The sequence below is a fragment of the Hyla sarda genome, chromosome 4, assembly GCF_029499605.1.
Source record: "Hyla sarda isolate aHylSar1 chromosome 4, aHylSar1.hap1, whole genome shotgun sequence".
Taxonomy (NCBI): domain Eukaryota; kingdom Metazoa; phylum Chordata; class Amphibia; order Anura; family Hylidae; genus Hyla; species Hyla sarda.
The window spans coordinates 389,024,924-389,052,367 of record NC_079192.1 but is presented as its reverse complement, the minus strand read 5'-3'; the positions used below and the strand labels follow the sequence as shown (position 1 = coordinate 389,052,367).

The 27,444-nt window shown below is 43.5% G+C and overlaps 1 long non-coding RNA gene across 1 annotated transcript; it reads right to left on the bottom strand.

The window, feature by feature from the left end:
• Nucleotides 1-11,012: 11,012 nt before the first annotated feature.
• On the bottom strand, nt 11,013-24,377 carry LOC130367105 (uncharacterized). The gene is made up of 3 exons (XR_008892080.1): nt 24,302-24,377; nt 11,215-11,426; nt 11,013-11,113 (listed from the first exon to the last, which is right to left on the bottom strand). It is a non-coding gene; the product is annotated as an uncharacterized LOC130367105 (long non-coding RNA).
• Between the last annotated feature and the right edge of the window lie 3,067 nt (nt 24,378-27,444).

Genomic DNA, 27,444 nt, shown 5'->3' with positions numbered 1-27,444 from the left:
AGACTCCAGCTGTTGCAAAACTACAACTCCCAGCATGCTGGGAGTTGTAGTTTTGCAACAGCTTGGGGCACCCTGCTTGGGAAACACTGGTCTATGTAGAGGATAGGATCTTCTTCGAGGTCCTCTACAGTACAGGGAATGTCCTCAAAAAGTTACATGGAGTTGTCCTCACCTGGTGTCCAAAGGAGCAGCTAACCCTGGTACAGGTAAAGTGTATAGAACATGTAATACCTCCCTGCGCTGTAGGGGGCCCTACCAGATATCAGTCAGTGCATGCACTTCAGTAATACAGGGGATTTACCAGTAAAATGTCCATTCTGATTGGTCAGTTCTTCCGGCCATTGACGTTTCACGTTTCACAGATCTGGACTGTCTGTACATTGTATGTTGAGTCTGGTTTCAACTTACAATGGTCCAAAAGACCATTGTGTGTTGAAACTATTGTATGTTGAGGCCATTGTAAGTTGAGGGATCACTGTAGTGTGTTTTTTTTTTTTGACAATTTGCACATTTTAAACCCAAAAAAAGTAGTTGTTTTTTCCATAAAATCTGCAACTTTTTCAAGAAAATACACTACTCATGCCAAGCGGACAGACAGGGGGAAAGGGTGTGTGGCTTTGTATGAAATAAGCATTCTAGGAGCTTGCCTTTCTTGCATGCGACTTGAGACCCAATTCACAACTGCAAATATTGCAGAAATCTAAAACAGCTTAGAGTCTTTGACAGGAGTCCCTGCTCCTATACAGTAAGCAAAGATGCCCTTTGCATTGCTGCTAACAGAAATGCACTAGCAAGCACTTCTTGGGCTCGGCATCAATGGTCAATTGGTAAAATATTCCCCTAAAACAAATTTCAGAAGGTTCTCTATCTCCATCCAGAACCAGTCAGATCTCATTAATGCCAGCTTAAAAGAACGTGGCTTTATTAACTAACTGCATATAAGCTATGGCTTATTGCAGTGTCTTGGTACCATCTCCCAGCAACCAAAGAGTAAAGTTGTTCTGAGTCTGAGGAGTTAATCTTTTTTTGTCTCAGTTTTGTGAGTTACATATGCATCGCTTACTATTTTTAAACTCATATGTCCATCAATGCCTACACTGAGTTATTGTGGTTGTGTAAGGGTTAACCGGTTACTCTATGCTGCCACAACTGGTAAGCTATGTGTATGGAATATTGGTCACATGACTCACATCAGTCAGTTTCTAGAAAGGTTGAGGAGTCCAAATTTCTCTCCCCAGAGGGCTGGAACAAAAAAAAAAAAAAACTGTTTAGTCTGACTCAGGGCAGATAACTGTGCACATCTAGTCTAAGTCTATCCTGCTAGGCCCTGTCATGAAAGTTTAGGTCCAAATAACATTCTGTTAAAGCCAAAGCCTACTACAAGCAAGTTTAGTTTCAGATTTGATTTTAGATCATGGAAATCAAGGCACCGTGTGGCGTTCAGGAGGCTTTCACCCAATATTCTTTCCTGTCCACCCTCAGAGGTCATTTATCTTCAAGTATCCTGTTTTCTACTCCAAGAACCTTTACCCTTTAGTCAGAAGTGGTGAATTTAGCTGAGCAAGCACCCTTTTGCTTCCACTAATCTCTTTGTGGCCTTCCACATGACGTTAGAGCAACGTGGCGGTCACGTCAAATTACTTAGCCTATGCCCTGCAATAGGGCATTGTGTTGCAACCATAGTAAAGTCTTTCAAGCATTTGCAGCACAGTAACCAACCTGTGTAGGCCCTATACAGAAGAGTTAACCTAACTGGACTGTGGATCTCACTTCACTAGCAACACTACATCAAGTACGAAAAGCATATTAGAGACTTTAGTTAGCACAACTATACATTCGTCATGAAATCTTGCCAACCAATGTTACAAAGCAACTGTGTTGTTTGGATTCTACAGCGAGGTCTTCGGTGAAGCTGCTTTCTGTTTTACTGGAATTTGATTGTTTGTCTGGAATTTGATTGATGGGCATAACACCATGTGTATATCCCAGACACCTTAAAGGGGTACTCTGTACCTAGACATCATATCCCCTATCCAAAGGATAGGGGGAAAACATGTCTGATCAAGGGGGTCCCCCCGAACTCCCTGCTGCATCCAATGTTTATTCAGAGCATCGGGTGCAGCGTTGGAGGCTCAGGACATCACGGTCACGCCCAGCTCGTAACATCACAGCCACACCCCTTCAATGCAAGTCTATGGGAGGGGGTGTGGCAACCATTACGCCCCCTTCCATAGACTTGCATTTGAGGGCATGGCCATGACATCACGAGCTGGGTGTGGCCATGAAGTCATAAGCCTCCACCCTGCATCACCAGTCAACCTTTTGATAGGGGATAAGATTTAAAGGGGCAGAGTACCCCTTTAATATGTGCACCTCGAGGTCAAGGACTCTGTTTACTGTACAAGACCCTCTTTTGACAAGAGTGTTAGAATGGCTCACCGGGGGCTGATCACGCTAGCCAGACTAAATGTGCCACTGCAATCTACTTCACCCATGGGACTATTACCCTCAGCTAGCCTGAACTACTATTACTCTCATTCTCCTCGTGTGTATCACACTATAGTTTTCCAAAAACATTTTATACTGTCCTGTCTGCTTGAAGATGGATCTAAGTGTGTTTTGTGATGCCTAGGTGGGCAGAAGAGGCCATATCATGACGAGGAAACTTTTTCATACATAGAATAAACAGGGAAGACTTGGAAATAAAAACTCCCGTTCTTCTAAACCAGCAGGCTCTTTTGAGCAGCAGAAAGGTAAACCAGCCGAGTCATTTTATAAATGTCTTCAAACACCACCTCAGTTAACAGTCCTGACATTTCAATCTGTATCTGGAGCTGGGAAGATGATTCAGCGAGCTTATACTATGATTTCTCAAAGTGTCTGTAGTCCATTTGTGGTGACCTCTGTGGTGAGATACCATAGGGAATGGCATTATCATGAAGAGCCGCTCAGACTAGCAAATCCGTATTCGGTACACAGTTTTACTGTAGGATTTCATCAACAACTTGTATTGTAAACATTTCAGCTCTGCTGCTTGTTAATGTTTGCTCATTGAAATTCAGTTATTGGTTATTTCCAACAAAGATTATGTAACCTTGGCTTCACATCTCGGGAAATTGCCAACTCCCATAATTGGTCTCATATAAATTTCTTGTGTCCGTGCAATGATAAATGTGTGTCTGCCATTCATACCAGCTACAGGTATATCCATATTTATTGCTACACTACACCACAAGCGCCATCTCATAGCAAAATGTGTACATGTAGTTCTAGGTACTCTGGTTTCTTCAGACACTCCAAAAACATACTGAATAGTAAAGTGGCTCTTTAGGAATTTGGTCCTTGTGTATGACTAATACAGTGACCCCCCGACCTACGATGGCCCCGACATACGATCATTTCAAGATACAATGGCCTCTCAGAGGCCATCGCATGTTGAAGGCAGCATCAACATACGATGCTTTTGTATGTCGGGGCCATTGCAAAAATGGCTATCCGGCAGCGCAGACTGCTTCAGCTGCTGCCGGATAGCCGTTTACGGTGCCGCGTGTGGTCCGCTGACGATCCCTTACCTGTCCTCGGGGCTCCGGCACATCCTCTTCATGATCCCTTGCATCATCGGCGCTCTTCATCGTCGTCATCACGTCGCTGCGCACGCCATCCTGTCATCCAGTAGGAGCGGCGTGCGTAGCCACGTGATGGCGGCGACGGAGAGCCAGGATACCAGGGAAGCAGAAGCCTTGCTGGAGCGTCGGTGACACCCCGGGGATGCGGCGACAGCAATGGAAGGCGACATCCAGGGCAGCGGTGACAAGCGGTGACGGTCCGTAGCGGTGGGGACACGTGAGTATAACATCCAATACCAGTAGTCTTCAACCTGCGGACCTCCAGATGTTGCAAAACTACAACTCCCAGCATGCCCGGACAGTCGTTGGCTGTCCGGGCATGCTGGGTGTTGTAGTTTTGCCACATCTGGAGGTTCACAGGTTGTAGACCACTGTCCTATACTTTACATTGCACGGATCCCTCAACATACGATGGTTTCAACAAACGATGGTCCATTTGGAACGGATTACCATTGTATGTTGAGCGACCACTGTATAGGGAATATTGTTTGTGAGCCCAGTGAGGACAGGGAGTAATGTAATTGGAGACAATTTGTCCACACTGCGGACTGTGTTGGTGTTATATAAGTGACAGAGAAAAATAAATAAACAAACAAATAAAATAAATAAATCAATGGATAAATAAATGAATACACTGGTAACCATGAGGATAACATTCTCCCTTCCATTATACAGAGCAGTATGCCACTGCAAAAAAACATGCTCTTTAGGCTACTTTCACACTGCTATGTACTGCAGTACTCTGCCCATTGTAAAACAACAGGAGTATAGCGGGAGGAAAAGTAGTGCATGCACCGTCTTTTTCTCCAGACATAAAATCAATGGGATCTGTCGGGACCCGGTGTAGCCCATTGTGACCCATCCCAATAATGGCCATTAAAAGGCAAAAAAAAAAAGAGCCTAACGGACCCATTATGGGCGTATCACTACGGCCATGTGAAAGTAGCCTTTAGTGAACAGGTTACATGTAATACTACAATTCCCCAACAGTGGCCGCTACAGGGCAAATGAACATCTGCACAGTATGAGGTAAGGAGGAAAAGGAGAAGGTGCATGTCACTGCATCCTACCACTTCCCCCATATAAATATTGCCTCAAATGTCAGAGCCAGTCGCACTTTGGATCCGACACCACCCCAGCATCAATGGAATTAGCAGTGCTGCTGTTTGTGAAGACACTGAGCAGCCAGACCTCCACCTCAAAAAAATGTGTTGTGGCACAAGACAGATGCTGACCCCTTGATTCTACATTCACGTGGCCAAAAAAGTGCAAAATGTCCACCTGGAAAACACTGATGGACATTCCGCACATTTGAAATTTCTGGTGGGCGCTAGGACTGCTAAGAAATGCGTCGTCTCATAGACATCAATGCACTTCTGAGCGGAATCTGCAGAAAGAGTAGACAAGTCTATTCTTTCTTCTGACGCCAGAATCGGAATTTCTACTGCAGAAACATGGAAATACTGCTGTATGCACAGTGCACCAGAATCTCATTAATATCAACTGGAGCAGAATGTCCATGCAGAATATTCCGGTGAAACTCATCTCAGACATTCCTCTGTGTGAACATAGCCTTACTGAGTGAATAGCGATGCAACTAGTGCCACACTCAGAAGACTGGAAAAGAAGCAATATAAAAGGCATGGGTGGGCATCAATGGAGCAGAGTGGCATAAATCACATGGTGTGCACACATCCCCCTAGTGGGGTGGCAGTGGTGGGACTTCGCTGCAAAAGATGCTACAACAGGGTGAAAAGTTAGCTGCTGGGGCCACACAAGGAGTATGGACAGCCATAGGAAATACATTTGCAGGATGAGATGGTATCACCCTCTTGGTGTGTCAGGGCAAGGTCCCTGGCATTTGAGGGAGCAAGAGAGACACCAACTTGTGACCAAGATGCAATGATGGGCAGCACAGTGGACTCATCACATCAAGGACAATACCTGCAAGGAGTTTAAAATGTTTTTCTTCCCATGTTTGCATGGATTTCACCTGGGTACCCTGTCTTCCTCCTGTACTCCAAAACACACTGAATTTAGATTGCGAGCTCCAATGGGCATAGGGATCAATTTGAGTGAAGACAGGCTCTGTACAGTGATGCTGAATATGTTGGCACTATATAAATTAATTCTTAAAATGAATCATGGGGCCCCTGAAGACAGTAGCTAGGGCCTTTGATGACCCAGGCACCTACTTATTGTCACAGGGTTCACCACTCAGCACCCCAATGGTAGATTCCTTGATGGTTAACACCATAAACCACCTGTCATGCTGGGGCCACATGAACAGCCCAGCTACCAGCCTGTTAATAGAGTACCTTATGATATCATGAAGGGCCAACAAGACATAAATTACACTACTGCCATATTGCCGCACACTTAAATAAAAAAAAGGCAGATTCATTACACAGTAAAAAAACATTTTAAACAGGTATAAACCTCGAACGTCCATATAAGCAAAGTGGCCCCATGACCCCAGTAAATGGTCATGTCCATTTGTTTACTTCAGACGTTCACATTCACCCTTGATTGAAAGATTATAAAAATAGGCATTGTGGGACAACCCTTTTTAGGGGTTACATAGCAATAAAGTAAACTAGTTATCACTATGATCCTGCCTGAACTAAAAGTCTTTGAGGTGGTCCTTGTTGTCCTCTTCCTGCCCCACCAGCTTTGATTGATAGATCTCTCCCTATACCCAAACAGGGAGACATCTATCAATCAAGGCTGATTTTGGGCGGTCAGAAGCCTTTGGTGACTTTCTGATGACTCATGGCTCAGGCAGCATGAAAGTGATGACATGTTCCTTTTATGATCTGTGGGGGGAATAGCACTTCCCGTATACCCAAACAGGGAGACATCTATCAACCAAGGCTGTTGGGGCAAAGAGAGGCTACAGAAGAATGCCCTGATGACTCGTCGTTCAGGCAGCATGAAAGTGATGACATGTTCACTTTATGATCTGTTGGAGGAAGATCTCTCCCTATACCCAAACATGGAGACATCTATCAATTAGGGTTGGTGGGGTGAAGAGAAGCCACAGGTGACTTCCCTGATAACTCATCTTTAAGGCAGCATGAAAGTGATGATATGTTCACTTTATGATCTGTAGGGGAAGAGATCTCCCCCTATACCCAAAAAGGGAGACATCTATCAACCAAAGCTGTTGGGGCGAAGGGAAGCCACCTGAAACTGCCCTGATGACACATCGTTCAGGCAGCTTGAAAGTGATGACATGTTCACTTTAACTATTAGAGTTATTACCACATTTGGCACATGTGGAGGTAAGGAGAATTTTAGAGAATTAACCGAACACCATTTTAAAATTTTTTGCCGACTACATAAAAACGTTTTGCTTTGGCAAAAAATAAAAAAAATAAAAAAAATAGGTGGTGTTGAATTTGAATTACACCATTGTCCTATATTTAACATAAAATCATCTCACGAGAGTAACAACAACAATATTAAAACATTTTATTCTTATAGGCTCAACTATAGATGTTCCTATATTTCCAACAAATGTAGCCAATTTCTTGTAAGCAATGCATGGAAGTTTATGGCTGCCCACCAACTGTTAGTATCATAAGACTGATCAAAACAGAGATAAAGTTTTGTGTTCCTACAGCCAAGGATATGTTATATGTTTCTGAAGCGGAAAAAAAATACCTATCAATATCTTTGAAAACACCACTGTGAAAATTACAGGACGAGGAAAACAGAGTCTCACACTGTCAGTGAAATTACCCCATTCTACGGGAGCTCCGGTTGCGGCTGTTGACTGACCCAGTAGGGGTGTAGTCTATCCGTATGAACCGGTAATATTCAGCGCCTTTGTTGTTACCCCCCAAAGTCACTCCAATTCCCAGCATGAAAAGTGTGTGTTGGGTAAAATGAGACCTAGTTCCAGCCGTAAACTGGAGATGAAATGTAATTTCCACAAAGGAGAGTGGCGCATAGCGTACAATTATCACCGTGGTTGTAAGTGTAGATTTGTCCCTGAAAGTGTGGTGCCCAGACCTCCACCAGATCAACAAGTATGAACTGCATGAAAATAACATTTCAACATGAAGCCGAGGAGAAGAAAAGCTTGAAGTTGTCACATCTTCGATCTTACAATAGAAAAAAAATGATCGTCGGTGGCATCAGGGGTTAAACAGCTGCTACAAGTGTACAGGCGGCTAGATCCCTACTGTATTATGAAGAACTGTCTTTAATAATCCATAAAAGTGCCACAGCAAATAAAAAAAAAAATACAAATAATAACTAAATAAATAAAAAATACTGGCAGATCTATAGTATTCAGTGTATTTAAAAAAAATTACCAATAGTGGCATCAAGGGTTAAACAGCTTCTACAAGTGTACTGATGGCTAGATCCCTACTGTATTATGAAGAACTGTCTTTAATAATCCATAAAAGTGCCACAGCAAATAAATAAATAACTAAATAAATAAAAAAATACCGGCAGATTTATGGTACTCAGTGTATCCAAAAAGAATTATCGTCGGTGGCATCAGGGGTTAAACAGTTGCTACAAGTGTACTGATGGCTAGATCCCTACTGTATTATGAAGAGCTGTCTTTAATAATCCATAAAAGTGCCACAGCAAATAAATAAATAACAAAATAAATAAGTAAATAAAAAATACCGGCAGATCTATAGTACTTGGTGTATCCCAAAAAAAATTATCATCAGTGGCATCAGGGGTTAAACAGCTGCTACAAGTGTACTGATGGCTATATCCCTACTGTATTAGGAAGAACTGTCTTTAACAATCCATAAAAGTGCCACAGCAAATAAAAAAAATACAAATAATAACTAAATAAATAAAAAATACTGGCAGATCTATAGTATTCAGTGTATTTTAAAAAATTACCATCAGTGGCATCAAGGGTTAAACAGCTGCTACAAGTGTACTGATGGCTATATCCCTACTGTATTATGAAGAACTGTCTTTAATAATCCATAAAAGTGCCACAGCAAATAAATAAATAACTAAATAAATAAAAAAATACCGGCAGATTTATGGTACTCAGTGTATCCAAAAAAATTATCGTCGGTGGCATCAGGGGTTAAACAGCTGCTACAAGTGTATTGATGGCTAGATCCCTACTGTATTATGAAGAGCTGTCTTTAATAATCCATAAAAGTGCCACAGCAAATAAATAAATAACAAAATAAATAAGTAAATAAAAAATACCGGCAGATCTATAGTACTCGGTGTATCCCAAAAAAAATTATCATCAGTGGCATCAGGGGTTAAACAGCTGCTATACGTATACTGATGGCTATATCCCTACTGTATTAGGAAGAACTGTCTTTAACAATCCATAAAAGTGCCACAGCAAATAAAAAAAATACAAATAATAACTAAATAAATAAAAAATACTGGCAGATCTATAGTATTCAGTGTATTTTAAAAAATTACCATCAGTGGCATCAAAGGTTAAACAGCTGCTACAAGTGTACTGATGGCTATATCCCTACTGTATTATGAAGAACTGTCTTTAATAATCCATAAAAGTGCCACAGCAAATAAATAAATAACTAAATAAATAAAAAAATACCGGCAGATTTATGGTACTCAGTGTATCCAAAAAAATTATCGTCGGTGGCATCAGGGGTTAAACAGCTGCTACAAGTGTATTGATGGCTAGATCCCTACTGTATTATGAAGAGCTGTCTTTAATAATCCATAAAAGTGCCACAGCAAATAAATAAATAACAAAATAAATAAGTAAATAAAAAATACCGGCAGATCTATAGTACTCGGTGTATCCCAAAAAAAATTATCATCAGTGGCATCAGGGGTTAAACAGCTGCTATACGTATACTGATGGCTATATCCCTACTGTATTAGGAAGAACTGTCTTCAACAATCCATAAAAGTGCCACAGCAAATAAAATAAATAAATAAAAAATACCAGAAGATCTATAGTACTCAGTGTATCCAAAATAAATTATCATCGGTGGTATCAGGGGTTAAACAGCTGCTACAAGCGTACTCACAGCTAGATCCCTACTGTATTATGAACAACAGTCTTTAATAATCCATAAAAGTGCCCCAGCAAATAAAATTAATAAAAAAAAAAACTAAATAAATAAATTATACCAGCAGATCTATACTATTCAGTGTATCCAAATTTGCATTGTGGTTAAAATAGCCTTGGAGGTCACAAAGGTCTCATTAGGAAAGTTCTATACTATGCATATTCACAGTTTATATCTTATGGGTGTTGTAAATTGCGGTAACAAGATCGGTAGGAGTAAGAATATTGGATGCCATGTACGGTATTTATGACATAAAAAAAATTTGAATAATAATTTGGCTAAGAGAAAATGACTTGTGTGCTCGAAACCTTTTTGGTAAAAAAAATGCATAGTTAACTCTTTGGGTACCAGAGGTGTATTTCTATGAAGCCATAAAGGGAACCCCCTATGCCAGTGGTCTGAAACTGTGGCCCTCCAGATGTTGCAAGACTTCAACTCCCAGCATGCCTGGACAGCCAACGGCTGGGATTTTCACACACAACCATCTCTAGGGTTTACAGAGAATGGTCCGATAAAGAGAAAATATCCAGTCAGCGGCAGTCGTGTGGATGAAAATGCCTTGTTGATGTCAGAGGAGAATGGGCAGACTGGTTCCAGATGACAGAAAAGCAAAAGTAACTGAAATAACTTAAAAACACACAACATTTCAAACCATAAAGCAGATGGGCAACAGCAGCAGAATATTAAACCAGGTGCCACTCCTGTCAGCTACGAAAAGGCAATTAAGGCTACTATTCGCACAAGATCACCAAAATTGGACAATTGAAGACTGGAAGAACGTTTTCTGGTCTTATTAGTCTCAAATCTAGCTGCAACATTGAAATCATGGTCAGAATTTGGCGTAAAAAAACTTGAAAGCATGGATCCTTCCTGCTTTGTATCAGCTGTTCAGGCTGGTGGTGAAGGTATAATTGTGGGAGAAAAATTTTCTTCGAATACTTTGGGCTTCATATTACCAATTTGAATGTGATAGCCTACCTGAGTATTGTTGCTCTCCATCCCTATCTGACCATAGTGGACCCATCTTCTGATGATACTTCTAGCAGAATAATGCCCCTTGTCACATGACATCATTTCATACATGACAATGAGGTCATTGGACTCCAATGGCCTCCACAGTCACCAGATCTCATCCAATAGATCACAGCTGGGATATGGTGGAGTAGAATATACAATCATAATCACTTTTTAGTGAAAACACCCTCTATCAACTTCTCCAATATGGTATTTGAAATAAGTTGAAACCTGACAGAACCTTTAAAAACACATGAATCCCATAATAACAATGTGCCATCTCTTCGCATTACACAACTCTGGATTTAACTTACTGAAAAGTGTTTTTGAAGTCACTACAGAACAATAACTGCACCTGCAATCATATCCAATGAAATATGATGCTGGTTGCGTCACCATTAATCCTAGTCATCATGTGACATCCTAAAAAAAGAGAAAACATATATTAAGTTGATAATAAAGTATGACACCCCCCTACACACACACAGGAACTCACATACACACACACACAGACAAACACACACCTGCTATTCTGGTTCCAATGGTTTCTGTTCCTGTTGAACAAAATGCCTGTCACTGAATGAGGTGGGTCACTTCTGTGGTTAGTGGTTGGCTGGGCAGGCATTTCATGTGTGTTGAGATGAAATCCCAGAAGCGATTCTCAGCCGAATCTTTGCCCCATGGTAAATTCTGCAGTGGGGAATCGGGCAGATGAATAGCCTATGAGTAAGAACCTCTGTAGGTCCAAAACATGTTAGGAAGTTTTTTTAAGTTTCTCCAACATCTTTTTACACGGTCAATATCTTGATGTTGTTCTGTATTTGAACCTTTTAAACTTGTTTTTTTTTTCTATAAAGAAGTATGTTTTAATTGGAATGTATGTGCTGGCCCAGACACCTTCTGTAGTACTACATTTAATAAACTACGCTACCTGAATCTAGGTGCTAAAATATGGCTTAAGTTACAAGTAAACCAGAAATAAGCAGACACTGTAAAAAAAGCAATCTAAAATAGTTCTTAAAGATATGTGTTCATGCTTTACATCCGCAGGGACACCAAACTGCACGTGTCAGGCTTAGATCACATGGGCAACTATGTGTCTCAGGGAGCTGACATCTGATTTCTGAAGCCTATTTTTAGCTCTATTCCCCAGCCTATGTAGCCATTAGCAATGTCTCTAAAATTAGATTGTAATTTACTCCCTGCTAAAGGAATACCTCACACAATGGCTAACTTAACATCAATTGGCTGTACGGTACAGAAAATGAGATGCTGGGAAGCTTCAGAGTAGGAAGAGGAGTATCATGTTAGTGGTTATACAACATAATGATACATAATAAATGAAACACTATTGGAGAATTTTGTGCAAAACACTGAAAAAGTCACAAATGTAGCTTGTGCAAAAATTTGCCACTTTTGATGCTAATTTCCTGTTGTCAAGCATTGTTATATGTAATGGCTGAGGTAGGTTGATCCCCTGACCTGTGAGGAAGATGGCTTGGGCTATACCAGGGAGCGGAGTCTAAGGTGCCGCTGGTTTTCACCAGAGCCTGCCGCAAAGCGCAATGGACTTGCTGCGGCAGGCGGCACCCAAGTCGCTACCCCTGATACAACACGTCCCCACAGGCAGCCAAGTTATAGCGAGGGACAGGAAGGATGAGGCACAGACATAGTCAGGACTGGCAGAAGGTCACAAGGCTGTTGACACAGGAGCAAGGTCAGGTCACGTAGCAGGAGGTCAGAAGGCAGGTGGCAAAGGAGCAAGGTCAGTAAACATAGCAAGGGATCAGATACACGGCAAGGCAATAAACAATATAAACACTTTCTCTTGGCAACTAGGGCAAAAAGATCCGGCAGCGAGCCACAGGAAGTGCCGTAACTAAATAGGGAAGGATTCTGCAAAGCACCAATTATTGGTGCACTGGCCCTTTAAATTAAACAGAGTCGGGGATGCGCGTGCTGACTGGAATGAGCAGAAGGAGGACAGAGTGGGGCCCGCATCGGACCGTAGGACATGACCAGAGAAGGCAGGGACAGGTGAGCGTCAGTCTGGGGTTTGCATGCTGGAGCGTCCCAAGATGCGAACCGCGGCACTGCCAGAGACAGAGGGAGATAGGGGAGAGCACTCCCGGCCAGAGAACCCGTCCGGAGCGAGAGACATGACAATTTATTCCCCCCAGTATCTGTATTCCATGTTATTGTTCCTGACAGTACTTAATCGAAGAGATCAATACTGACAAAAAGAGAAGAAAGAGCTGGGAAGTAAAACAGGAATGGTTAATCTTTCCGCTTATCAAAAATGGATTATGTGTTTATTACTGAGAAAAATATAAATACAAGGTTATTGTGATCTGGTATCTTAGACTTCATAAGTACTGCAGGGTAGAGGGTAAGAGATGCCGAGGACAGAAGTTCTTGTAATAGAATGTTCACTGTCATTTATTCCCAACAAATGTATTAATCTCTTTACAACTGTTGAGGTTGGACCTGCGATAATTAAATGTTCCCATACAGCAGGTAAATAGGATTTCGAAGGATCAGGGACCATTAAAACTAATATCACTCAACCTCAATTTTTTCAAACTGCCCATGAAACCAGATGTCATATTAGAGAATTATCTTGAAGATTTTACATAAGTAAATTTCATGTTGTCGATCAATTAATTAATTAATGACTACAGTTAGTCATTAGAGTTGTGCAAGCTTTTCAAAGGTTCGACTTGCTGGGCTCTCTAAACTTTCGGAAAGTGTTCAAGGAACAAGCAGTGAAAGGGTGCAGTACAACTTAACACTTTTGTCAGAGTAAACCACTGGGTTACTGTAACATCTTGTTGAGCTGAGTGCTATGTGTGGCCTGCAAGGAAGGGGTTATTTAGCACTGCTGAGCAATGCTAGTTAACTCCTGTGGTGGTGTATGCATTATACAGCCATCTACATGGCTGTATAATGTATACAGTGAAGAGATTGATACTTACCATCTTTTCGCTGGTCCAGGTCTCTTCTTCTGTAGCCCCGCCACTAGCAGTGACATCACGAGGGGGTGGAGCTAAACAAACAGACCCCTAGACCAACACGAGATGGTAAGTATCCCTCTCTTTGCTGTATACATAAAACAGCCATATAGAAGGTTGTATAATGTATACACCACCTAGAAGTTAACTAGCACTGCTCAGAAGCAATAATTAACTCCTTCTTGTTGGGCTGAACTATACTCTTGGTTGTCAGCTCAAGGTCAACTCAAGGTTTATGGTCATCTTAACAGTCGAACAGTCAATTCTACTAAAACACTAATAGAGTTTGACAAGCCGTGAACCCTCCAAAGTGTGTATTAAATCTGGGTTCGGGGAGCTCAACTCAACTCTATCAGCCGTCAAAAAGTAGAATTTACTAGTTGGCTGTTAAGATGACCATAGTTCTTGAGCTGCCTCACCAAGCAAAAATGTCTCCTACCCTCCTCACTATACTGCTGACCCAACAGTAAAGCAAATTGCTATCATTCCTTTCTTTAGAGAAAGAAATGTATAGTCACAAGATGTTGTAAAAACCTCTTGTGCAATGTTCAAGGTCTACTTCCTAGAAGGACTCTACAAGCAGCCATCAACAGTTATATGGCCAATCTAAGGTTGTACATGCCATATAGTTGACAAAATTGTCTGATGTGGAGTCTACAAAAGGAATTATGTTTATCCTCTACCACACTTGCCTTGTGGTGCAAGCTAGGCCCAGTTCAGGTTAACTTCACTACTACCCCATGTGCAGAGTGGACCTAGTGAGACACAACAGTAGGGAAATATTGCACATAAAAATAAGAGGTAAACATATATGGACAACCTTTATTACCTGCAGACAACCTTTATATCATGCCTTAGGTTTCTACCTAGCATTTTGAGAGTCCAACATAAACAGCACAGCAAATGATTCCTCTGTGCTCCAAAAGGTGTCAAACAAACGTTTACTGACATCACACAGACACCTAAGAATAACACATATCGGGATTCCCCTTTTTCAGGTAATTCAGGCTTATTGAATCCTGACTGCTGTTCTATTAATCATGACCCATGGCTTAGTTCCTGACTAGAGATAAGCAAACCAAACCGAGTTTGGTCAAAACATTGCTAAAAATGTGGTTCTGTTAGAACTCGAATCTGCTAAAATAACATCAGCCATATGGCAGAAAACAGAATAAGGAAGGATCACATGACCTCAGGAAATCTCATAATGCCTTTTAAACAGCTCCCCCACCCAATCAGGAGGCAGTATTAGGGTGATGTTAAAGCCACTAAAAAAAAGCAGTGATTATAGAGATAGCAGGTGTTGGATGAAGATCTCTGTGAGGGACATTAAGCAGTACACAACACAGAAAGGAGTAGGACAACACATACATAGTAATTGTAGTAAAGAAGCAGAGAGTGTTTTGTATCTGTTCTGTCAGTGCAAAATATGTTTAAATTGTAAGTGAATTGTGACAGTTTTTGTTTGTTTTACACTGTTTGGGAAAAAGTTGTGTATAGAGGGTGCTTTGTCCCTTTTCAAAGACACTTATCCTGTTGTTACACTCTAAAATTTAAATCCTTTTTTCACAGCTTGAAAAAGCCATTGCTTCTTCACTTCCCATGCACAAAACCTGTTGCTACTCCCAAAAAGGGAGAATTTTTAGACCATGTGGAAAAAGCCATTGGTTCTTCCAATACATCTGTGTGCAGATAAACCGGAAGGCAGGGCCTAGCTATAGAGGTAGCAGAGGTAGCTGTCGGACCTGGGCCTTGGTGCCCAAGGGGGCCCAAAAGCACATCTGCCCCATTAGAGATCAGGGAAAAGAGAACATTTGAACATTAATTTTAAAAAAGCATTATAAGATCCCCTAGTGCAAAGTGTTTTAGTTTAACCTGTTAGTTACCAGTGTAACTGGTGTATATGTATATATATATATATATATATATATATATATATATATATATATATATATATATATATATGTATATTGTAAGGATTTCACCCTGGGGATATCTCTGGGATTGTCCTTGACACAGCCACAGGAGACACGTTTCTTCACAATAAACTGGCAAACAGCAAGTCCTTTCTGCAAGTCTGGCTCCTCGCCAGCTTTATTAGACAGGTTGCAATATAAATAAAAACATGAGACAGGAACAAACCAAAATCCTAGATCATCCACTTCACTTGTGTCACTCACAGCCCTGGTCGTGTGCTCCTCGCAAGGACCCCTGCCTCCCTCCAAAGCCACCTTACTGTCTTATGGGGTGAGCCAAGACTACACTGTCTGACTTCCTTTTAAACACACTTCCCCTTTCTGCTACCTTATTAATTAGGCCACAGGTGAAGGTTTCTCCAGCGTTAGCTATGGAAATGCACCCTTCCCTTGCCACAGTGTCACATATGCACTTGTATTCAAAAGGCAGAGTCCAACTACCTTTACTTTTTCTTGAACAACTTCGTCCAACAGGTTTTGAGGCACTTGGCTTACTTCTTCAGCAGATTTTATATGCACCACTTCAATGGTGCATGCTTCTTTCATTCACACTTTCATCAGTCACCAAGCACAAGACTTTTGGTCACCTTTGACAAATTCCTTGTAAAAGGCTCTATTCAAGTCACACCTTTCCAACGCCAGGTTCTTCACGTTGGTCTGTGCATTGCTCTGGACACTAGGTGCGGACAAGGCAGATGATCCAGGCCTTTATCTTCTTGTGTTACTGATACGGCCATCTTCCACACTTTGCTGGTAGCCAACCAAGCCTGAATCACCCATTTGCAGGACTTCTGCAGTTATCTCTGGTTTAGCTTCTGCCTCAGAGAACTTCCCTGCCTCAGCATTTTCACTATCCAATGTCCTTCAGATGACCTTTCATAGGGTTTCACCTCAGTCTCAGCTTCAGAGGACTTCACATATGGCTTCCTCTCATGGTCTTCAGACTCTACAATTTCTTGAGTCCATTGCTCAGACTCTGCCACTTTTAGAGAAAGCATCTCAGTCTCCAGTAGCTTTAAATGTTTCTGCTGCTTACTCTTGAGTTTAGCAGAGTTCACCTCTCACATTCCAGCAATTCTGTCAAGTTATTGACAGTATCCTCCAGGGACAGCAGTTGTTCTCTCATCTGCTTATTGTCTTTATTCAGCGGCTCCATCTTGGACACTTTCTGCTCATAGACTTTTAGCTGAGCCTCTTGTTCAGAGAGTTGCGTTCCCAGTGAATCCAAAGTAGCTTCATGAGACTTAATGTGCATTTTGTTCTGCGCCTCCAGGCTCTGTACCTGATGAGCCATTACTTCTTTCTCTTTCTCCAGCTCTTCCATGGCTACCAAACTAGCCTTGTGATCACTTTGTTGAGCCGGATATGCCTCACACAGGACATTCACTTCTTAATCCTTGAACAAGATCTGCTTGGCCAGTCTCTCCAATTATCTCTCCTTGCTGGTTCCTGGGAGCGGGACAGTTCATCCTGAAGAGCCGCAAACTCATTTTTCTGCAGCTGAAGCTTTGCTTCCTGCTCTTTCAAGCCAACTTGTTCTAGCTCTTCTCCTCCTTTAGGGGTTGTCATCCCCTTTGCAAGGATTCTGACAGTCACCTGTCCTTGGCCTGTCTCTTCCTTCAAGCCAACTCGTTCCATCTCTTCTCCTCCTTTAGGGGTTGTCGTCCCCTTTGCAAGGATCTTTGCCCCTTGGGCCTCAGGGTAGTCCCCGGACAGTCTTTTCAGTACTTCTGTAATATCCACAGACATCTCCGTAGCTTCTCTTCCTGTCACCTCTACCAGATGACCGCAAAATTTCAACCCCCCTTTGGGCTCATCTTTATTCACAAGGTTCAGCATATCTTCCTCTTTCTCCGTCTCAGTCACTTGAGTCTTTTGGATCCTCTTGGACTCGACTCACAGTCTGTTCTTCAGCTCTCCCAGCAGTATGGCAGACCCCTATCTGACATATATCTAGTGACTGCTGACACTCCCTATCCTCAGCCTCTGTTGAGTAACTCTCAACTAGTGTGTGGTGCAAGTCAAGTGTTGTGGGCCTATCAGGTGTACCTGCTCTAGTTACCTGACAGTCTTCCCATAATTGCTGAAAAAATGGAAAATCCATCCCCAGTACTACATCATACTCCAAGGGCTCTATTGCAACTGTCACGATGCCGGCTGGCAGGAGGTGGATCCTCTGTGCCAGAGAGGGATAGGCGTGGACCGTGCTAGTGGACCGGTTCTAAGTCACTACTGGTGTTCACCAGAGCCCGCCGCAAAGCGGGATGGTCTTGCTGCGGCGGTAGTGACCAGGTCGTATCCACTAGCAACGGCTCAACCTCTCTGACTGCTGAAGATAGGCGTGGTACAAGGGAGTAGACAGAAGCAAGGTCGGACGTAGCAGAAGGTCGGGGCAGGCAGCAAGAATCGTAGTCAATAAGGCAATAGCAGGAGGTCAAGTACACAGTAAGGACAAACACAGTAACGCTTTCACTAGGCTCTAAGGCAACAAGATCCGGCAGGGGAGTGCAGGGGCAGTGATCAGATATAGTCTGGGAGCAGGTGGAAGCCAATTAAGCTAATTGGACCAGGCACCAATCATTGGTGCACTGGCCCTTTAAGTCTCAGGGAGCTGGCGCGCGCGCGCCCTAGAGAGCGGAGCCGCGCGCACCAGCACATGACAGCAGGGGACCGGGACGGGTAAGTGACCTGGGATGCGATTCGCGAGCGGGCGCGTCCCGCTGTGCGAATCGCATCCCCGACGGCCATGACAGTGCAGCGCTCCCGGTCAGCGGGACCGACCGGGGCGCTGCGGAGAGAGAGACGCCGTAAGCGCTCCGGGGAGGAGCGGGGACCCGGAGCGCTAGGCGTAACAGTACCCCCCCCCTTAGGTCTCCCCTTCTCTTTGTCCGGTAACTGCCTCCCCTGGGATGAGGACACCGGGAAAGAATGGAGGGTTTCCTCAAGGGCAGGCAGTACAGCAGGAGTGGAAATGGGGAGGGAGGGCAGAGGGCGAGGCCTGGCACGGGGCAGTGTGACACCAGGACGGGGGCCATGAGGAGGCACCGAGGCTTGCCTGACTGGACTGGGAGGGGGGGAGAGGCACTTCTTATGGCAGGCAGAGTCCATAAAGACCTTAGGGAGACCGGTTACAGGGGGAACCACAGGGTCACGGCAGGGAGTACTGGGAACCGGTTTAAGGCAGTCCTTGAAACAAGAGGTACCCCAGCTCTTGATCTCCCCTGTGGACCAATCCAGGGTTGGGGAATGGTGTTGAAGCCAGGGTAGTCCAAGGAGAATTTCGGAAGTGCAATTGGAGAGGACCAAAAACTCAATTTTTTCGTGATGAGGTCCGATGCACATTAGGAGGGGCTCCGTGCGGTAACGCACGGTGCAATCCAACCTGACTCCGTTGACCGCGGAAATGTAGAGTGGCTTGACGAGATGGGTCACCGGGATGCGGAATTTATTCACCAAGGAGTCCAGAATAAAATTTCCAGAGGCACCGGAGTCCAAGCAGGCCACGGCTGAGAGGGAGGAGTTGGCTGAAGGAGAAATCCGTACGGGCACCGTGAGACGTGGAGAAGCCGACTTAGCATCAAGAGACGCCACACCCACGAGAGCTGGGTGCGAGCGTGCGTTTCCCAGACGTGGAGGACGGATAGGGCAATCCACCAAGAAATGTTTGGTACTGGCACAGTACAGACAAAGATTTTCTTCCCTACGGCGATTCCTCTCTTCCTGGGTCAGGCGAGACCGATCCACTTGCATGGCCTCCTCGGCGGGAGGCCTAGGCGTAGATTGCAACGGAGACTGTGGGAGAGGTGTCCAGAGATCTAAGTCTTTTTCCTGGCGGAGCTCTTGATGTCTCTCAGAAAAACGCATGTCAATGCGAGTGGCTAGATGAATGAGTTCATGCAGGTTAGCAGGAATTTCTCGTCCTTTCTCGTTCTTTAATGTTGCTGGATAGGCCTTTTTTAAAGGTCGCGCAGAGGGCCTCATTATTCCAGGATAGTTCAGAAGCAAGAGTACGGAATTGTATGGCGTACTCGCCAACGGAAGAATTACCCTGGGCCAGGTTCAGCAGGGCAGTCTCAGCAGAAGAGGCTCGGGCAGGTTCCTCAAAGACCCTTCGAATTTCCGAGAAGAAGGAGTGTACAGAGGCAGTGACGGGGTCATTGCGGTCCCAGAGCGGTGTGGCCCAAGACAGAGCCTTCCCAGACAGAAGGCTGACTACGAAAGCCACCTTAGACCTTTCAGTAGGAAACTGGTCCGACATCATCTCCAAGTGCAGGGAACATTGTGAAAGAAAGCCACGGCAAAACTTAGAGTCCCCATCAAATTTGTCCGGCAGGGACAAGCAGAGGCTAGGAGTGGCCACTCGCTGCGGAAGAGGTGCAGGAGCTGGCGGAGGAGATGGTTGTTGCTGCTGTAGCTGAGACTGAAATTGCTGTAGCTGTGACTGAAGCTGCTGTAGCTGCGACTGGAGTTGCTGTGTCATGGTGGTCAAGTACGACAGCTGGTGATCTTGTTGGGCGATCTGTCGGGCTTGCTGGGCGACCAGTGTAGTGAGGTCGGCGACAACTGGCAGAGGAACTTCAGCGGGATCCATGGCCGGATCTACTGTCACGATGCCGGCTGGCAGGAGGTGGATCCTCTGTGCCAGAGAGGGATAGGCGTGGACCGTGCTAGTGGACCGGTTCTAAGTCACTACTGGTGTTCACCAGAGCCCGCCGCAAAGCGGGATGGTCTTGCTGCGGCGGTAGTGACCAGGTCGTATCCACTAGCAACGGCTCAACCTCTCTGACTGCTGAAGATAGGCACGGTACAAGGGAGTAGACAGAAGCAAGGTCGGACGTAGCAGAAGGTCGGGGCAGGCAGCAAGAATCGTAGTCAATAAGGCAATAGCAGGAGGTCAAGTACACAGTAAGGACAAACACAGTAACGCTTTCACTAGGCTCTAAGGCAACAAGATCCGGCAGGGGAGTGCAGGGGCAGTGATCAGATATAGTCTGGGAGCAGGTGGAAGCCAATTAGGCTAATTGGACCAGGCACCAATCATTGGTGCACTGGCCCTTTAAGCCTCAGGGAGCTGGCGCGCGCGCGCCCTAGAGAGTGGAGCCGCGCGCGCCAGCACATGACAGCAGGGGACCGGGACAGGTAAGTGACCTGGGATGCGATTCGCGAGCGGGCGCGTCCCGCTGTGCGAATCGCATCCCCGACGGCCATGACAGTGCAGCGCTCCCGGTCAGCGGGACCGACCGGGGCGCTGCAGAGAGAGAGACGCCGTAAGCGCTCCGGGGAGGAGCGGGGACCCGGAGCGCTAGGCGTAACAGCAACCTTGTGACTCATTGTAACATAGGGAGTAGAAATACAGAGATTAACAGTTGTATAACCCAAATAACTGCCTGTATTGACACTATGACAGGGTTTGGCTTCACCAGACTTAATATACCCCTAGGCTCTAGCAAAGAAATCATCTTTTTACCACCTACTACCAGCTCCCACAGGTTTTCTTTTGTTCTGTCACAGTTGGCAGCAGTACACATTACTTCAGTAAATATATGCATGCATTTTTCACACAAAACAGTATCACAATGCACATGTTCAAAATTTACAGGACAGTTCATAGCAATATGACCTAACTCATGCAAAGTGCCTTTTGTAAAATTTTCTCCCAGCCCTGCATTTAACATTTTCTGTTCACCAGACTTTTTTAGTCCAACCTGCAGAATGTGAACAGTCTTCAAGAGAGGTTCCCCACCCTCACATGATTTCAGAACTAGACATTGGTTGGAGTCTCCTAGGACAGATTTCACACAGTCAAGTAGTGACACACCACCCAACAGTACCTCAGGACCCTTTGTGTGCGATTTCTCTGGCACACTCTCCCCATTCCACAACTGACAAAAATATGGGAAGTCTCTGCCCAGTTTAATCTCTATCTCAAGCTCGGCACACACTTCCATAACATGGCTCACTATCCCATAACAGGTTTCAAAGTCAATCAGAACAGTCTTAGCAGGCTCTGGTCGAGTCTTCAAAAAGGGTATTGTGTCCGACATGACTCTGGATACAGCCTGGCGATAGTCCAAATCCACAAAAAGTGGGATTCCACCCACCAGTAACTCACGGGTCCTCACATCCATCATTTCTGGCCTCCTAACCAGAGGATAAAAAGGTGTGAAGACGTCCTCTTGCTGATCTGCAGTCAATTTCATCAAGGTGCTCACCATAGCATCCTTCTTGGCGACAACCGGTTGCTGTCCACATCGGTTGCTCCTAGCAACGGCAATTCGACGTCTACCCATCTTTGCAAAACAAACAACACGGCTTACTGCTGTTGCGCTGTGCAGGTGGCCGTCCATAGCTGAGAAAGCGCTCACTTGCTTGATGCGATCCTTTGGCTCTAGCAACGCTTTCCCACTTGCAACATGCACAGTTGGTTGCTCCTGGCAACAACTTCCCTGCAACTCGACTGCTGGTTGCTCTTAGCAACATGAAGCCTGCATCCTCCACCAATTGTAAGGATTTCACCCTGGGGATAGCTCTGGGATCGTCCTTGACACAGCCACAGGACATGTTTCTTTACAATAAACCGGCAAACAGCAAGTCCTTTCTGCAAGTCTGGCTCCTCACCAGCTGTATCACACAGGTTGCAGGATAAATAAAAACATAAGACAGGAACAAACCAAACTTCACTGTTGTGGGTGTCACTCACAGCCCTGGCTGCGTGCTCCTCGCAAGGAACCCTGCCTCCCCTCAAAGCCACCTTGCTGTGTTCTGGGGAGAGTCTAGACTACACTGTCTGACTTCCCTTTAAACACACTTCCCCTTTCTGCTACCTCATTAATTAGGCCACATGTGGAGGTTTCTTCAGGATTAGCTAGGGAAATACACCCTTCCTTTGCCACAGTGTCACTATATATATATATACTCAACGCATCTATGTTCTAGCAAAACTTCATAATGGTTGGAGATATTTCTATAAATTTTGGTAAACATGTTACTTGTATATCAACTAAAAATATAATAGAGTTAAGTAAACACTAACCCACCCCCTTATGCGAGGGTGGGGAATTTTGTCTGAAGTCTCATACAACTCTAAGTGACTTCCTGTATATCCCCTTGTTACTCTCAGGCTGCATAGATAGCAAGGGGATTTCAAACATCCTGCTAACAGGATATGAGGACGGGATGTGAGGATGGAAAACGAGGAAGGGATATCAGGTCAGGCTATGAGGTTGAGATATAAGAACAGAATATAAGGACGGAATATTAAGTTTGGGATATAAGGGGTGGGATACAAGGAATATGAGGATGGGATATAAGGTTGGAATATGAGAACGAGATGTGAGGAAGGAATATGAGGACAAGATATGAGATCAGGATATGAGGATGGGATATGATGACTGGATATGAGATCAGGATATAAAGGTTGGGATATGAGGACAGGATATGAGAAAGGAATATGAGGACAGCATATTAAGGCAGGGTATGAGGTCAGGATATAAAGATGGTATATGAAGATGGGATATGAGGTAGGGATATGAGAATGAGATATAAGGTTAGAATATAAGGACAAGACATGAAGATGGGATATGAAATTGGGAAATAAGGACAGAATATGAGGTTGGGATATAAGGACAGGATACGAAGACGGAATATGAAGACGGGATATGAGGATGGGATATGAGGAAGGAATATGATGATCAGAGTTATTGCTTTTCTTTTTCCACAAGGTTTAAGTAAAAAGATTGGGCAATGCCAGGTACTCAGTCCCAGAGCTCAGAATAATATCCTTTATAATAATGAAACATTATTCCACATCTTGTGGAAAATTACTGATGGTCCAAATATTAAAGCATTGTAAAGTCAATTAAATCATTTAAGTTTTCTTATCATTTGAAAAAAAAAAGACTTTTTACATGTCATAGAGACTGATTAAAATGTGAAAAACATTTGAAATTGAAAAGTTTATCAGAAATATACAGTAAACTTAGACCCATTCTACAATATTAATAGTCATTCCTGTACAAAACGTCTTCTGTTCTGTGTTTACAAAGAAACAAGCCAGCGTGAATTGTTACGCTTTCACAAGGATTACGGGATCCTTCGTATCTCAGTGTCGTGTATGTGTGTGCTCTGGGTGGAAATCTGATGAATCTAGACAATTGACCTATGTAGCCTGCTGATTTCAATGAGCAAAAGAGAGGAGATAGAACCTGCATAATTTTAAGCATCTTGGGAAGCGCTCCGTGGCCATCATCTATAATCAACAATTTTACAAGTTTCCTCTTGCATGCAGTTCGTGTTGGTTCAGAGCCACCTGTGAGCTTACCAGTCATACTTAGGTAATACATCACCTTGTAGGGGATCTGAATGACAGGACGATTTGTGCTTCTTGTAAACTGATATCCTGCAGGGTGCCGGGAAGATGCAATCCAATAAACCATTTCAATGCAAAAAACATATTTGCTGGAGAATGTCCTCAGACTTGATGTATCTGTGAGCTTCATCGACCAACATCGATTGAAAACTGCAATTTACTTGTGATCAAGCAAGTAATAAAACTAACAGTCAACAAAACTGTTAAACAGCTACAGTATGTAAGTTAAAGCACTTCTCTCTTATCTGTTACCTACATTTATATAGGCCAAGGACATTCAGAGAATATGCCTTATGTTATTGATCTCTCCAGGCTCTAGCAGTGCATCTCTGCAAATGGTCGCTGGTCCTTCTGACAACTGTTGGGTTCCTAAGCAACCAGACACTTGTCCTTATCCTCTGGTGCCTGGTTTATACCCTGGCCTTATTGGTTTGAACTGTGGATTTACTACTGAAGCACAATAGTGTTTTATTTCTCAAGCATCTGTGCCTGATTCTGTGCCTTGTGGCTCTGCAATATGATATTTTTCTTATGTTGCTATTTGGACCCAGCCAGTCCTATCATTCATTGCCTAGTAAATAGAGTTTTCTCTTCCTGGCTTAATTTTCCTTGAACATTCTTATTGCTTATAATATCTTCTGTTTCTGATCTTGGCCTCTCTTCCTGAATTACTTCTTTCCTTCCCTGTCTTTTGAATGTTATACCTTGTACTTTCAATATTACCCCTGATCCTGAATCCTCGCTATTTCTGGTGAAACCTTTGCTTTCACTCTACACTTTACACCATTTACAATCATGACACGCTCCAATAGCATCATCATCGAAAATCTCTGACTAATATTGGAGACTGTGACCTGGGTATAATCTTGGAAACTGTGACCTGGGTATAATCTTGGAGACTGTGACCTGGATATAATCTTGGAGACTATGACCTGGGTATAATCTTGGAGACTGTGACCTGGGTATCAATCTGCAGAAACTTCACATTTTTTTGGAGTGTTAAGGGTAGAAATGAGGGAATTCTTTCGATTCTGTATACCAGTCTACCTTGCGTTAAATGGATTTCCTTTAGAGAATCCACATTGTGGTATGTTACCATAAAACATTGTGTACATATGTTCCGTAGAGCACAAAATCTCTATGGGGGAGATTTATCAAAACTTCTCCAGAGGAAAATTTGCTGAGTTGCCCATAGCAACCAATCTGATCGCTTCTTTCATTTTTCAGAGGCCTTTTCAAAATTGAAAGATGCGATCTGATTGGTTGCTATGGGCATTGGGCAACTCAGCCACTTTTCCTCTGGACAGGTTTTGATAAATTTCCCCTATGTTATTCAAGGTGCTTGCAGTTATTTGTATGTTGTAAATTTCCCGGACATGCTATAAAATTGTGAATTGTGCTAAACCTCATTTCTTTATAAGAAAATGGATGTGTACTTCTCCAAATCCATCCAAGCCTTTTATTGCAGATACCCAGTGGTCTATTGTTTTTGCATAACTGTAAGTACTTGTTGAATAAAGAATATGGGGGATATTTATCAAAGGATTTAGACTGGTTTTTCCTGTCCAAATTTGTTGCACATAAAGTCGCAGTCTAAATATGTGCGACTTTTGCTCTAGAGGATTTTTAGAACATGATGCATTCTAGTCTATTTTAGATGGAAATGCATTGGAAAATGCATTGGTGCTGAATTTATCAAAAGCGACTTTTCTGCGACAAGTCGCATCAGCAGAAAGTACGCCGAAATGTCAGACCATGCTGGAGCAGGTTTAAATATAGTCATAGATTACGAAGTCTGTGCACAGAATTTATCAAGATCCGTGCGCCTTTTGATAAAATAGGCGCACACTTGTCCGGCCTAACGCTCTGTAGTTTGGTCTATATTGATGCGGGACATAGACAGCTTTGATAAATATCCCCCTATGTTCACACAAAGTATTTTGGTTAGTATTTTTAGCCAACACAAGGAATGGAACTGACACAGAGAAAGTATATTGGGAAGATTTGCACCTCTCCTGGGTTTTGGACCCACTTCTGGTTATGGGTAAAAATACTAAGCAAAATACTGACCAAAATACTTTTTTTTCATGTGAGCATAGACTGAAGGGGTATTCTATGACATAAAAATACATGTTGTCTATGTTGCTAAGCATGAGAAAAAAATAATAAACCGGTCAAACCTACCTATCCTGGCCCCCCGCAGCCATTAATTGGCTTTGAAGGCAGGTCCTCCTCAGGGCAGAACCAGAGAGCAGCAGAGGACTAGAAGTGTGTGAGATGGGATATGTGGTCATTCAGGGTAGTTAAATATGACCTGTTCACTATTTCTTTTCATGCTTAGCAACATATCCATTTTTAATTCCTCATAATACTCAGTGTTTGCAACAGAAGAAGATGAACACGGAGTGGAAGTTTACCACTCTCACCCATACTGAAAATAGTTGTGCACCCAAAGGCCCTGACTAGAGATGAGGGAATCAAAGCTGACAAACCCAAATTCATTAAGAATTTCAGGAAATATTTGATTTGCAACGAATGCGAATATCGCCATGATTCTATAGCGTAAATCACTTAATTAAACTCCATTTACTGAGGTGCAGGCTCCAGGGCATCTAAAATGGTGGATCCACATGTCAGTACATGGGGCAAGGAATGCTGGGAAGGCGGGAAGGCAAGGCTGGAATGGAATGACCCTGAATGACATGCAGGAGGCAGCAGCCAGTCACCCCTGTGATTTCACAGCCCTATATAATCGGCAGCCATAATTCCGGCTCCTCACTTAATTACAATACACTGCAGAAGGATCATAGGATGCTGAGCCTGTCTGTGTGTGTTACAACAGAGAAAAGCGCATTCCAGCAGCTTTTAGCATCCTAACTTTCTAGTCACATCAGCATTGTTTTTTTCACTGAAAAGGATTTTTACTGCAGCTGCAGGCATTAACCTCCCAGTCACTTTCTTCGGCATAGTATTACAGAGAGGGGCAGAGAGCTGTGTGTTACATTTCAACAAGCTGCCTCAACTTCATAAACCTTAGCAGAGGAGGCAGGAAGAATTTTTCTGCGCAATTCAGTGTCTTTGTTCTACAAATCATCTACTGGTTATACTAGTCTGTAGACAGTATAATACCCAGCAGTCCATTCCTAATAGACTTTGACAGAGTGCAATTTTGTGTTTAGTATACAGCTGTTTTTTGGCTGCAGCACTGTTGTGTATTGCTGGTGTTTTACAAAAATAAGTTTTTTTTAAGGTTACTGTAGCACATTTTTCTGCCCTCATACGTTCATACCGCATATGTATATCTAAGTAATGTACTATTTTGTATCTGTTAATCTGTCAAGAGCCTATATACTGTGAAAGGACAGACAAAAATAATCACCTCTAGGCTCTGTCATTGTG